Below are 13,711 nucleotides of genomic sequence, written 5' to 3' on the forward strand. Positions count from 1 at the left end.
AAGGTGACCTGGGAGGGGTGGCAGGAGCCTGCCTTAGCCTTTGGTTGTCTTTAGTAATTCCAGGGAGGCTGCTGGAGGAAGACCCACCGCCAGTGGCTGGCCAGGTGGGAGGGTCAGGCTGCAAGCACTTTCTTCTTGGCTTTTGAGACAGGCTGAGAGCTAAGCATGGCCCACCGACCTGGTGCCAGGATAGCAATGAGGAAGAGATGCTTGACTTGTCAATGGAGAGCCTCTCAGTTCTCTGAGCAGCTTCCTGGGGGAAAGGCGGGGGGAGGGACTCTCCTCCAGGCAGAGCACCCAGGCTGCTACAGACAGTAAACTCCATGAGGGAAGGGACCCTGGGTCTCCCCTACTCAATACCATAACCTTGAACTAGCAGGTGTTTAATACCTACCTGCCTATTTTGTGACACCTCAGAGGGTAAAAACAGCTCAGATCTTTGTTTTGGAATCATCAGAGGGAGCACATTTTGAACACAGTGTACAAAGAGCAAATCAGCCTCTCCATTCCTGGATACCTTAGGGGGATAGGGCGGGCACATAAAATCTCTAAACCAAAATCGAATGTTACTTTCTTTATAGGGCCACCATTTCTACAAGGAAAAATCAGCCAGGAAAACCTCAGATGTGACTTTAGTCAATAGGATGATTAGGTATTATTTGTTTGAATCCTCAAGTGGCCAAGCTGTGCAGTCACGGTGAGGATCCACAGCTTTGCTGACGGTGGCAGTTTTAGAGCTGCTTGTTCTGGTGAGGTCAGGCCACCTTGGTGGGAAAGTCAGGTCAATGGCAGAAAAGCATGCCAGTAAGTCTTGGGCCATTTTCCTGCATGGAAGTGCGTGCTCGTGTGCGCGCACACACACTCCTCCCTTGTCCCTCCCCCCACCCCCCCCCCCCCAAAAAAAAACACAGGAACGAAACTACAACCAACTGAAGAGACTGTTTTGGCAGGCATTTAACTGCATCTTAGTCTGCATTTTAGTAACTGGGTCAGAATCTAAACTTCTTTCTTGTCTTTTCTAAAAGAAAACATTCCCTAACCAAAATATGGAATTCATCTGCATTATAATCCCAAGTGAAGAGCGGACTCATTTCCTCTTGATCTGTTTCACTTACTCCCACTCACTCTTGTTTCTCATGGACAATGAATGGAAACACTCCCCTGTAGGAATTTTAACCACCCTCTTTGAGACAGATGTTTTGGAAACCACTGACAAGCTGCCTGTCACTGTGAGGCAAATCACACACGCTTCCAGCCAGTCAGGTCCAAACCGTGAGGTGTTTCGGCACATCCACCTCTAATAGGACCTATGCGGTCTTAGCTCTCTGCCCTATCAGATCAGATAAAAGCAACCTTCTCTTCATGTCCCCTTTCACCAATACGGTCGTCACCAAGAAGCCACACTTAAGACTCCATCTCAGCAATGTCATTGTCACCTACTGAAGAATCAAGAGTGGGACTTCTCGGGCGTGTCTCTGTAAAGACCCAGTACTGTAGTCCAGTCAAATCTTTCAATGAAATTGTTACCTTCAGGCAGTGAGCCTAGGCACTTGGGAAAGAAAATGAAATTTTATAAGCCACTAGGGCAGTGTTCATAAATTTCTGCGGGGCAAAAGGGGCCCCTGTGGCTTGAAGGAATTATTACTCAATACTTCCTAAGCACCCACATAAGTTCATGTTTCTCCCCAAGGGCCTCACTTGCTCCAGAAGAGAAATGTACTACAGGCTTTAGTCTTGTTTAAAATTGGTGTGATGCATGGGGGCAGCGTACTCGAGCCACCTGGATGTGCTGTGAAATAGTTTCTCAAACAGTTCCAGCGTTTCCAAACGCACCTATAAAAACAAGACTAAATGCCCGTTAAATTCACTCTTTAGGAAACCTATTTTGCTCCAACAGAGTCAACTGACCGAAGAGAAGTTTCAGCAGAAACTTCTGGTTATTGGCAAGAATAAGGGCTACGTTCGTGTACACTTGGAGGAGCACGAACTAAGTCAAGAGCAGATCCTCAGAAAGAGACCCCTCTTTACCCATCCTTTGCTAACTAAGGCCATTATACAGAGGATGAGCTGGAGAAGCTAAAGTAAAATCTGAGAAAAATGCTCAACATTAAAAAACTTAAAACCTGTGCAAAGGTTATTCTCATCTGCCTTAGCAACAGGCTTCAAGAGTTCTAGTTTCTACTGCACCAATAAAACTCTGGAGTGACTGTCTGTGAGCCATTAAATCCAGGCACAGGCGTTCCTGCCAGAGCTGCACAAGCCTGCGTAGTGTTAGTGCACATGCTTGAGGTTAAGTCTATTGGCGCCTTTTTTCTATCAGTGAGAATCATTTAAACGTAATACTAAATTTCAACTTTATATGGAGCAATCTGAGTGGAATGACCATAAAGTTATAACTGTGATAAGACATTTTCTCAAACTAGGTATCTTTAGGTCGTCTGCTTCCCAAAACCGTTGGGGGTGGGGGTGGGGGGTACACACCTACAGACAAAAATAAAATTAAAAAGGGGTTAACAGAGAAAGCCAATAGAGAACATGTAAGGACAAATCCTAGAAACCTATCCCCAGCTCCATCACTTTATCAGCTGTGTGTCCGTGGGCAAATTAACCTCTGAGCCTCTGTTTCCTAATGTATGAAATGGGCATAATAACAGACCTACATTTCCTAGCATGGACCACGCATCTGAGGCACAGTACTCAGCAAATGGGAAGATCTCAAGAAATGGTCACCTTTATCACGCAATTCTTACTAACCTCCACTCCAGGACTTGCTGGTGCTGACTTAACACAACCTGTCAGTCACCTGTACAGATGACTAGAATTGGCTTGTTCACCTTGCCACTTAGAGGTCACAGTCTGCTTGTTCTGTTTATATTGACTCTGAGTTTCCCAGTGACATAGTAGTTACACCAAATCATCTATTTGTTTAGCTCTGCTTTATGCTGCTTCCAAATGTCTGTGGATTGATCTATGTGGATCCCAGAAATGTAATCGTTAGTTGTTTGGCTAAAGAGGCTTCTCTCTGTGTTTGTTTTTACTAGAAGTCAGTCCTCTGAACCTGCGGTTTGCAAACTTTCTTTCTGAGCATGGAACACTATTTATCAAACAAAATCTGACAAGCAACTCCAGTTCTGCATATGAAACAGATAAAAGTAGAGCTGTGCTGATTATAAAATAAAGGGTTGACGAGGGCCACCTTGCTCCAACCATGCCAGGCAGCCCCCAAAACGCCCCTAGGAACTGCAGCATTCTGTGGAACATGCTCAAAAAACACTGATCTAAATGGCTCTTCCAATTTGGATCTCACAGCATGGTCCAACCTTGAGTCTCATTGGTGAGCTACTGCTTTACAACTCCTAGCTTCATCAGTAACAGCAAAGTCAGAGACCCACAAAACCATGATCCCTTGCTTACTAAATGTTACTAACATGGCTGTGGTCTGTGCAGATACACAGAGCCTTACTTTTTTTGTTTTACTGACTGAGTTACAACAAGTGTCCCCCAAGAACGTTCCAGGACACAGTGATTATATGGCTGTGTCCACCAGTATGTATGGTGCATGATATCATTATCATAGGCTTCTGGAGGAGCCAGGCTCCATTGAGTTTTTTTTTCTTTTGTACTGATTAGGCCATGCCATATAAACCAAGGCAAGCCAATCTAGCAAAGGCTCAAAAGAATCAAATAACTGTCAAGGAAAATACCATTCCGATGGTGGAACACGCACTACTCGCAGTGCTTACGAAGTACCAACAGTTTCCACACATGTGAAATGTTACAGGGACAAAAAATTAGAGAAATTCAGAGGAGGGGATCAGAATACTGAAGCAGCTGGGGAAAGTCACCTCTTCAGAAAGTCCCAGACAAGGAAGCAGGCCCCTCCTTCCCGTTTAATTGCTGCTCAGCGGAAGCATGACATCGACTTAACTGTGGGAAGGCAAGAGGCGGAGGGGGGCTTGTTCAGGGTGGTCTGAGGGAGACCAGCCAGGAGTGATGGGGCTGGAGCCAACCAAGCAAAGATCCCAACCAATCATGAGGAAAATATTTCCTCCACAGAAAAAGTTGTCTCATCTCCCAGGAGAATGGCTGGAAGACTCCCAGCCTGAGTCACGTGGAAACAGCTTTCACGAAGCACTCCAGTTTCCCAGGGGAGTGATCTGACCATGATGCAGGAGGAGGTTTCATGACCAAGTGGGTCTTTTCCGGCTCCAACTCCCATGATTTCTGGAACCTTCTGCTTCTTCCCAACACACTGTGGCCAGTGTGGCCGAAGCATGACTGTCAGGATCTTCCGGTCTGAGCATTTTAAGGCCTGGGTGCAACTACGGACATGGCTCTGAGGCCTCCCAGCTGCAGTCCATGAGCCTGGAGTCCCAGCAGCTATATAAGCCAGCTCCACCTGGACTGGGGACGCTGAGAAGACAGTGGGTGCAGGGTCCCTGGAGGTGGTGGTGCCAGGCCCAGGCACTCAGCAATCAGGCTTCAGTGAGGGGCATGGCCTGGAGCCTCTTACATATCCACATCTCACCAGGGGACTGCTGAAAACATGTCCCTTTCAACATCTGCTAATCAGATCTGCTCGTAAGCAGCAGCAGTAATTAAACCTACCCTGTGACAGAAACACTGGCAAGGTCTCACATCCCCACAGCTGGCTAGTGAGTGGAGCAGATGGGCCCTATCAGATGCTGTGTCTCCTTACATCTAAGTATGAACCTGAGCCCTAAGTGACACTGGTCACCTTCAGAGACAGCTGCCGGACAGCCCTCAGGAAAATGTCGCTGAGCGCAGGTGGGAAGGCCACTTCTCCATCAGTTCCTCTCACCTTCCCATAGCAGCATCAGCAGGACCTGCCGTGGATCACTCATGCTGTGATTGGGTGCCATTGTCTGGTGCTGTTATCACATACCAGACACACTATGCTCCTGGTAACTGTTCACTTGACTCAGGTTTCTGGGAAATCTCTGTCCAGAAATTTAGTTTTAAGCCAGAAGAGCCTCCTCGAAAGTATGTGATTAAACAACCATATTTTTTTTCTGTCTTATTTCAAAGTTTTTGTTGGGTGCTACAGCTTATGTTAGTATATCCATTAACTACTGTTGTGTGACAAAGCTCCTCAAAATTTAGGGGCTTAAAACAACGGTATATTATTTCTCACAATCCCAGGGATCAGCTGCGCATGGAAGGCCAGTGAAGGCTTCATTCACATGCCTGGCAATGAACGCTGCCAGCCAAGAAGGGCGCTGCAGCTCCCCTCCTATGGTAGGTGAGAGTCTCAGGCCAGAATTCCGACAGGGCAAAGCAGAAGCTGACATACCTCCTGAGATCCAGGCTCTGGAACTCACACAATATTTGTGCTGCGTCTATCACTCCAAGCAAGTCGAAAGGCCAACCTGGATTTTGAGAGGTAGGGAAATAAAGCGCCAGTTCTGGACGGGAAGAGCTCAATGGATATGTGACCACTGAGCATCTCCCCAACTGTGTGGGCATGACCAGAGTTCTGGGAGAGGCTCATAGGTACTCTCTGGCTAGAGGGGTCCAAGGACAGATGCCAAATCCTATGTCCTACCTTTGATGAACAAGTGTACATATTAGCACGCTGAAGTCTCTGAGAAGTCCCACAATAAATATAAATCTTGTTTAGCTTTGTTTAATGATGAATAAATAAGTTTATAGAAGACCACTATCCTGTAACGCCATTTTGGAAAGCTCAGTCATGAGTCTTGATTTTTGGAATAGCTCTAGTTTAGCATACTTTTCTTGATGTATTATGAGATGTCCTATAAATGTCATGTATATTTCCAAAATGCATTCTACTACGTGGAAGCGGCACACTCCACTGTGAGTCCTCAGTTGGGGGGGTTATAAAACTAAAGGCCACCACAGTTATCTCCCAGATGACACATGAAGAAACTTCCACTCAAAATCATCTTTTTTTTAAATTTATTTTTTAGAGAGAGAAGAGAGGGAGAAAAACAAGGAGAGAAACACTGATGTGTGAGAGATATCAGATGCCTCTCACATGCCCCCAACTGGGGACCTGGCCCGCAACCCAGGCATGTGCCCTGACTGGGAATCCAACTGCCAACCTTTCAGTTCACAGGCCGGTACTCAATCCACTGAGCCACACCACTCAGGGCTCAAAACATCCTGATTAACACTAGAAAACTTTTCTAAAAGTTGTATGCACAAAGGTTTGAGCTTTTTATCTTCAGATATAGTGTTTCTTGAGCATTGACATTAGTCTTAATTCCTACAGAATACACATTAAGATTCACTCTGACTAAACTTCCCAAGTTTAAAATGCAGTGAAAATAACATAACGAACAGCAGAGCAGGAGGCCAAAAGCTATTCTTTCACAAGGGGCTGACAACCCCCTAAAGAACCACTCTACGTCTTAGCCTGCCTATCAGTCACCAACCTATACCCTCTTGGACAATCTTCTGCCGAAGCAGAAAGAAAAAGATCATCTATCTTCAAAACCAGGTTCTCCACTGAAAGCTTTTAATAGTTATGACACGGGGAAAATAAAATGACCTGATGCGCTGGTGGGAGCATGATGGTCCCAAGAGTGAGTGGAGATTCATGTGGGCTGGGCAGAGTCAAATCAAGGCTCAGGGCTGTTATCACAAAAGCACTCACCAGACCAGGAAGAGCAAAAGCCATCTCCGAAAACTCAAGGATCAGACCCTGCCCCTCCCCACCCCCCCAGTCCCTGTCCCAGTGCACAGTGGAGGCCCACTGCAATACTGGATCCTGAAGACAAACCTGAAAAAACAGCCCATGGAACTTCTGTATTTGCTCTTGTACTGGGGAGAGTGACTGACAAGCGGTAGACAAAATGATCCAGGCATCTGGCTGCTGGAGCAGCGCCTCACACTTGATTATTCTTACATTCACTTCAATTAAAGGACAGAGATTCTCCCAAAGATACACAGTGATCAGGGGCCAATTTACTAAATCAGAAGCAAGATACCCTAACATCTCTTTCTTTGTCATCAAATACTTGTCAGTCTTTAACTTATTCGGTGAAGTCATCAGGGAAACATCTCTTGGAAGTCTGAATGCAGTTGAAAAGGATGGTATACAGAGGAAAGGCAAATTCCATGGCAAAAACCACTGCGTGAGTTAAAAAAGAGGATGTGGGATTCCTAAGGGAGAAGGAATCATAACTGTACCACGCTGGTTCCATGAGCTCCATTTATCATTCTGCACCTAAGTCACTGCTGCAATGGTAGGATGTTTGATGGAAACTTAAGCAGGAGCCAACGGAAATGGTATCCGCCTTTTGACATTAGTGTGGGAGAGACACTAAAGGCAGGGATGAGGCCCTCAGGACTTCTCTCATCTCCACTGACGACCTCACTACACCTTGTATTTCAACCACACCAAACCACACTCATGGCTTCCTGGCCTCACTTCACACTTTCACGCCCTCTTGCCTTTGCCCATTCTTGTCTCTGCCAGAACTTCCACTCTCCTCCTTCATCCCTTGCTGAAACCTAGTCGTTCTTAAGGCCCAAGTCAAATGCCACAGCTCTGGGATGCCTTCCCCAAACGGCAGAATTAACTGTTCCTTCCTCTGTTCCCACATAATCAGTTCATTACAGTGGCAATGACTTCTCAGCTAGTCTGTCATGGCTGGGTTGGGAGCCCTTTAAGGACAGGGACATAGGTCTGAATGATTAGATATCTGACAGCTTCAAGATCTTATCCCCTCCTCCCCCAAATGACACTAATAGCACATGATGTGAGGACACATTTTCTATGTTAAGATATGTCATCGAGACCGTTGTGTGAGTATATAACAAAAAGGAGCAACAAGAGACACATAGCAGAGAAAGATTCTTTTTAAGGTCCATTAATGGCACTGGATTCCACCTTCTTGACTTCCCCAGGAATTTCCCAAAGTAATGAAGGCGGTTCTGTTCAGACTTGGCTGGCCACAGATTTCCGTCAGATTTTTGTTTTCTTCCAGATCTGAGTGCACAGAAAAAATATCGTAATTTCCTTATAAGCTTAGTTATAATTCTGTAGGCTGATTAGCACTGAAGAAACCTTAACCTCTAAGGAGTCTGACAACCCACTTATTCCATTTGTTACTCTAATGGCCTATCAGTGTTTGTTACCAATGCATGATGTCATTTTAGAAACAACACCTGACTGCAGCTTCAACCTGAGTCTCAGCTTGTCGCCTTTCTCCCTGAGCAACATGAGCTTCAGCACACACTCCAGCTTCTCCACAAACTACTGGAGCCTGGGCTCCGTGCAGTCTCCCAGTCACCGGGTCCGGCCAGCCAGCAGCGTGGCCAGCGTCCATGCAGGCGCCGGGGGCTCAGGCTCCCAGATCTCGGTGTCCCACTCCACCAGCATGCGGGGCAACTGGGGATCCGGGGGCCTGGCTGCAGGGATGGCCGGGGGTCTGGCAGGCATAGGGGGCACCCAGAGCGAGAAGGAGACTATGCAATGCTTGGCCTCCTACCTGGAGAGGGTGAGAAGCCTGGAGGCTGAGAATCGGAGACTGGAGAGCAAAATCCGGGAACACCTAGAGAGGAAGGGACCCCAGGTCAGAGACTGGGCGCATTATTTCAAGATCATCGAGGACCTGAGGCTCAGATCTTTGCAAATTCTGTGGACAATGCCCACATTGTTCTGCAGATTGACAATGCCCATCTTGCTGCTGATGACTTCAGAGTCAAGTATGAGACGGAGCTGGCCATGCGCCAGTCTGTGGAGAATGACATCGATGGGCTCCAAAAGGTCATTGATGACACCAACATCACTCGGCTGCAGCTGGCGACGGAGATCGAGACTCTCAAGGAGGAGCTGCTCTTCATGAAGAAGAATCATGAGGAGGAAGTAAATGGTGTACAAAACCAGACTGCCAACTCCAGGCTGACTGTGGAGTTGGATGCCCCCAAATCTCAGGACCTCAGCAAAATCATGGCAGACATCCAGGCCCAGTATGACGAGCTGGCTCGGAAGAACCGAGAGGAGCTAGACAAGTACTGGTCCCATCAGATGAGGAGAGTACCACAGTGATCGCCTTGCAGACCGCTGAGATAGGAGCTGCTAAGATGACACTCACGGAGCTGAGACGTACGGTCCAGTCCTTGGAGATTGACCTGGACTCAATGAGAAATCTGAAGGCCAGTTTGGAGCACAACCTGAGGGATGTGGAGACGCGCTATGCCATGCAGATGGAGCAGCTCAATGGGATCCTGCTGCACCTGGAGTCAGAGCTGGCCCAGACCTGGGCAGAGAGGCAGCGCCAGGCCCAGGAGTATGAGGCCCTGCTGAACATCAAGGTCAAGCTGGAGGCTGAGATTGCCACCTACCACCGACTACTGGAAGAAGGGGAGGACTTTGATCTCACTGACGCCCTGGACAACAGCCACTCCTTACAAACCATCCAAAAGATCACCACCCGCAGGATTGTGGACGGCAAAGTGGTGTCTGAGGTCAATGACACCAAAGTTTTGAGGCGTTAAAGGCAGCAGAAGTAGGGGATCTTTTTGCGAGGCAGGAGGCCAATAAAAAGTTCAGAGTTCATTAAAAAAATAAAATAAAAAAAAGAAACAACACCTAGTTGCCTCTCAGAGAGTCTCCTTATACCTTCCCTTCCCAGGTTCAGGAGCAGTGGTATAAAATTCTCAGTATTTTTTAGTTCACTCTGACAACTATCAGATACTGATGTGACTTAAGTACACTGTACTAACAATCTCTGTATGTGCTTTGCATCTGGCCATATGAGATGTCTCTTGAAAGTGAACTTGTGTCAAAAATGCTAAAGCAGTGCCCTCAGCAGGCGCTGTCGGCACCCACCAGCATCCCCCCAGCTCCCATTTCCACACATGCAGCAAGCACCCAGGACCTCTGGTGGAAGGACCTCCACCTGAAGGAGCAGACCTTAAGGGCTGTCCTCAAGAGCAGCCTCCAGTCAATGGCAGGTGTAAGTTGGAAGAGACACAGCCCAGCCTGCTGGCCCCTCCGACGGGATGATTCTGAAGGTTGTTTCCTAGAAGACAGGGACTAAGTAACCAGCTCAAGCACCTCCCTGCACGGCTCTTTTCTCCATATTCCACATCCCTGTTCCCTTAATGCTTTCCAGGATTACCTCCCTAGAAACCTATTTGTGTTTGAATCCTTATCATAGGATCTGTTTTGGGGGAGACCAGCCTAAGAAAAGTACCAACAGTGAAGCAACCTGACACCAGTAAAAGAAGGCAGACGCATGGGGACACCCATAGTCAGGTGTGGTAAATATTCACAGTAAATAAAACACAGTCACAGCCTATTCGTGCCCAAGAACCTTTCTGTGTCATAGTCATAATGAGTCTGAAAGGCTCAGGAAGTGAACTGAGTTGTCTCAAGTCTCTGGGAGTTAGTGTGTTATATGTATTCTAAAAATGGATTGAATTTCATTGGCCGTTTCCAACTTCCATGGTATTAGATTTCTTTTTATTCTTCTCAGCACTGTATTTCCAATAACCCCTAAAAAAAAATGTACCCCTGGGGAAGGATATTTTGCTGTCTTAATAAAGCCTTTCAAGCCTTAGGAGACAATCACCATATTTTCATTCTCAAAAATATTAATATTACTCCCTGAAAGAATCTTATGAAAATATTTGTACTTCTTGCCTGAGTTCCCTGGGAGGTGAAGTTGAAAAGCTAGCTAATAAAGAATAATCCCAGTCATGGAGGAGGCATGGGTTCACTCTGGGGCACACTGCATTGGAAGTGCCAGTGGGACACCAGGGGAAGACCCCCACCAGGCAGTTGGCTCTACAGGTCTGCAGCCTGGAGGGGGCTTCAGTCTGGGGTGGTCTGGCCTGTGGGTGGCAGCTGAAGTCACGGACGAGGCTAGATAACTTGGAGAATGCAAGAAGCTGAGGTGAGAAGGGTCAGGGACTATTTGGTAACCATGATTAAGGGTCAGGCACGGAAAGTCAGCCAGTCCGACAAGAAACATTAGAGGAGAAAAAGGTAAGAATCACTTCATGGGGTCAATGAACACTTTATTATGAGCCAATGCGTTGTTTATTATTTGTATTCTGTCAACAGGGGTTATATCATGTCTGCCTTGAGCAGACAGAGGGGAAACAATAACAGAAGTTCCAGGACAGGATATGTGGTGAGGACAGGGGCGCTCACTGGGCAGGGCTAGCTTTTCAGATGCTGACAGTCACAACCAAGAAGTCACATTAGAACTTCCAAGTGTGTTCTCTTTGACACTTCCACAGCTGGCTTCCCCTTCAAATACAGGACAGTTTGTATGCAATTAACTATTACTGAGAAGACAGTATGTGCAAGTTATGTACCTCAAGAAACCTTTCTACAAAAATGGAACAAGATAATAAATCAGTCGCATAAATGACAATTTCACCTAAAAAGGGCACAGAAAAGCACAAAACATGCCTCGCCTCCTTGTAAAGCTACAGCAAAAATTGCAACTAAACTACAAAACAAATATCACCCAGAATCATCAGAAAATTGAGCTGTATGGAAGTCTGACAACCAAGGATTTAAAGAAGCTACAGTCATCCAGATGGGTAGGAGAGGTGGAGACATGGAGAGAGGTGGAGAGGCATAGAGATGTGGAATGGATGGTGCCACATCCATATTTGGTGGATAAAAATTGGGAGGGATACCTTGGGAACAAAGGATCTCACCCCAGACCAGCCCACCCAGTCCAGGGTTCCAGCACCAGGGAGGTAAGTCCCCATAATTTCTGGCTGTACTAACCAGTGGGGTTTCGTTGCAGAAGAAACTGGGGGATTCTCAAGAGAGTGCTCTTAAAGGACCTACAACAGAGTTAGGACTCATACAAACCCAACCTCTCTGGGATTCAGCACCACAGTAATTGCTGGAAGGGCACCACTGGCATAAAGGGAGAAAGTGCCAGTAGACAACTTCCTCCTGAGTAAAACTCCAGAGGCCAGGCAGCAGCACTGTCCACTCTCTGAGCCCACCCCCACACAGAGCCACAGAGCCATGACATGGGTTGCCCTGCACCGGCACTTACCTAAGACTCCTCCCCATACAACTTACAGTGCACTTTTCTGCAACAGGCCATGCTACTAAGACAGGGAGTCAAAGAAGCTCCACATAATACACAGAAACAAATACAGAGAGGCTGACAAAATGAGGAGACAAAGAAATATGGCCCAAATGAAGGAACAGAACAAAAATCCAGAAAAAGAACTAAACGAAATGGAGATAAGCAACCTATCAGATGCAGAGTTCAAAGCACTAGTTATCAGGATGCTCAAGGAACTCATTGGATGCTTCAACAGTATGAAAAAGACCCAGGCAGAAATAAAGGTTACATTAAGTGAAATGAAGAAAAATCTACAGGAAACCAACAGTGGAGGGGATGAAACTGAGAATCAATTCAACGATCTGGAACACAAGGAAGAAAAAAGCATTCAATCAGAACAGAAAAATGAAAAAAGAATTAAAAAAAACAAGGATAGGCTAAGGAATCTCTGGGATATCTAAACAATACAACAGCTGAATCATAGGGGGTGCCAGAAGGAGAGGAGGAAAAGCAAGACATTGAAAACTTATTTGAAAAAATAATGAAAGAACACTTCCCTAATTTGGTCAAGGAAATAGACATACAAGCCCATGAAGCATGAAGAGTTCCAAACAAGATGGATCCAAACAGGACCACACCAAGACACATCATAATTAAAACACCAAAGGTTAAAGATAAAGAGATAAAAGCAGCAAGAGAAGAGCAGATAGTTACCTACAAAGGAGTTCCCATAAGACTGCTGATTTCTCAAAAGAAACTTCGCAGGCAAGAAGGGACTGGCAAGAAGTGTTCAAAGTGATCAAAGCCAGGACTTACAACCAAGATCACTCTATCTAGCAAAGCCATCATTTAGAATGGAAGGGCAGATGAAGTGCTTCCGAGACAAGGGAAAGCTAGAGTTATCACCACCAAGCCATTATTATACAAAATGCTAGAGGGAATTATAAAAGAAAAAGAAGATAAAAATGATGAACATTAAAATGGCAATAAATTCACAACTATCAATAATTGAATTAAATAACAAACTAAGCAAACAAGCAAGACAGGAACAGAATCATAGGTATGGGGACCATTGGGAGGGTTATCATTTGGGAGGGGGAAGAGGGAGCATGGGGGGCAAAGGTGCAGGGATTAAGCAGCACAAGTTGGTAGGTACAACATAGACAGGAGAATGTTAAGAACAGTATAGGAAATGTAGTCAAAGAACTTATATGCATGACCCATGGACATGAATTGGGGTGGGGGCATTGCTGGAGGGAATGGGGGTACCAGGTGGAGGGGGACAAAGGGGAAATATTGGGACAACTGTAATAGTATAATCAATAAAATATTTTTAAAAGAAAATCACAAAAGAGGAAATACAAATAGCCATTCTATAATATTTACAAAAAACATTCAATTTCATTAGTAATAAAAACCACAAAAATAAGATGAGATGTCATTCTCACTTCCCAAACTGTCAAGATTTAAGGATCCAATGATCCTTAGGGTATGATTAAAAAAAAGCTTTTATATTGCCAATGGGAGCCCAACTTGCCTAGATATATAGTATTTTAAAAACTGAACAGAACACCATAAAAGGATATTCAAGGTTTATATTTAAATGGTTTTAAATAAATCAGAAAATTTAATTGTCAAAAATATAAGGTTAAAATGATTTAAAAATAGGTACA

General features: G+C 45.6%; 1 pseudogene; it reads left to right on the forward strand.

Annotated features, from left to right (window-relative positions):
* Positions 1-8,210: 8,210 nt before the first annotated feature.
* LOC150008580 (keratin, type I cytoskeletal 18 pseudogene) lies at positions 8,211-9,489 on the forward strand (annotated as a pseudogene).
* Positions 9,490-13,711: the final 4,222 nt, after the last annotated feature.

Source organism: Furipterus horrens, unplaced genomic scaffold (assembly GCF_987537825.1).
Source record: "Furipterus horrens unplaced genomic scaffold, mFurHor1.1.pri manual_scaffold_5, whole genome shotgun sequence".
Classification (NCBI taxonomy): domain Eukaryota; kingdom Metazoa; phylum Chordata; class Mammalia; order Chiroptera; family Furipteridae; genus Furipterus; species Furipterus horrens.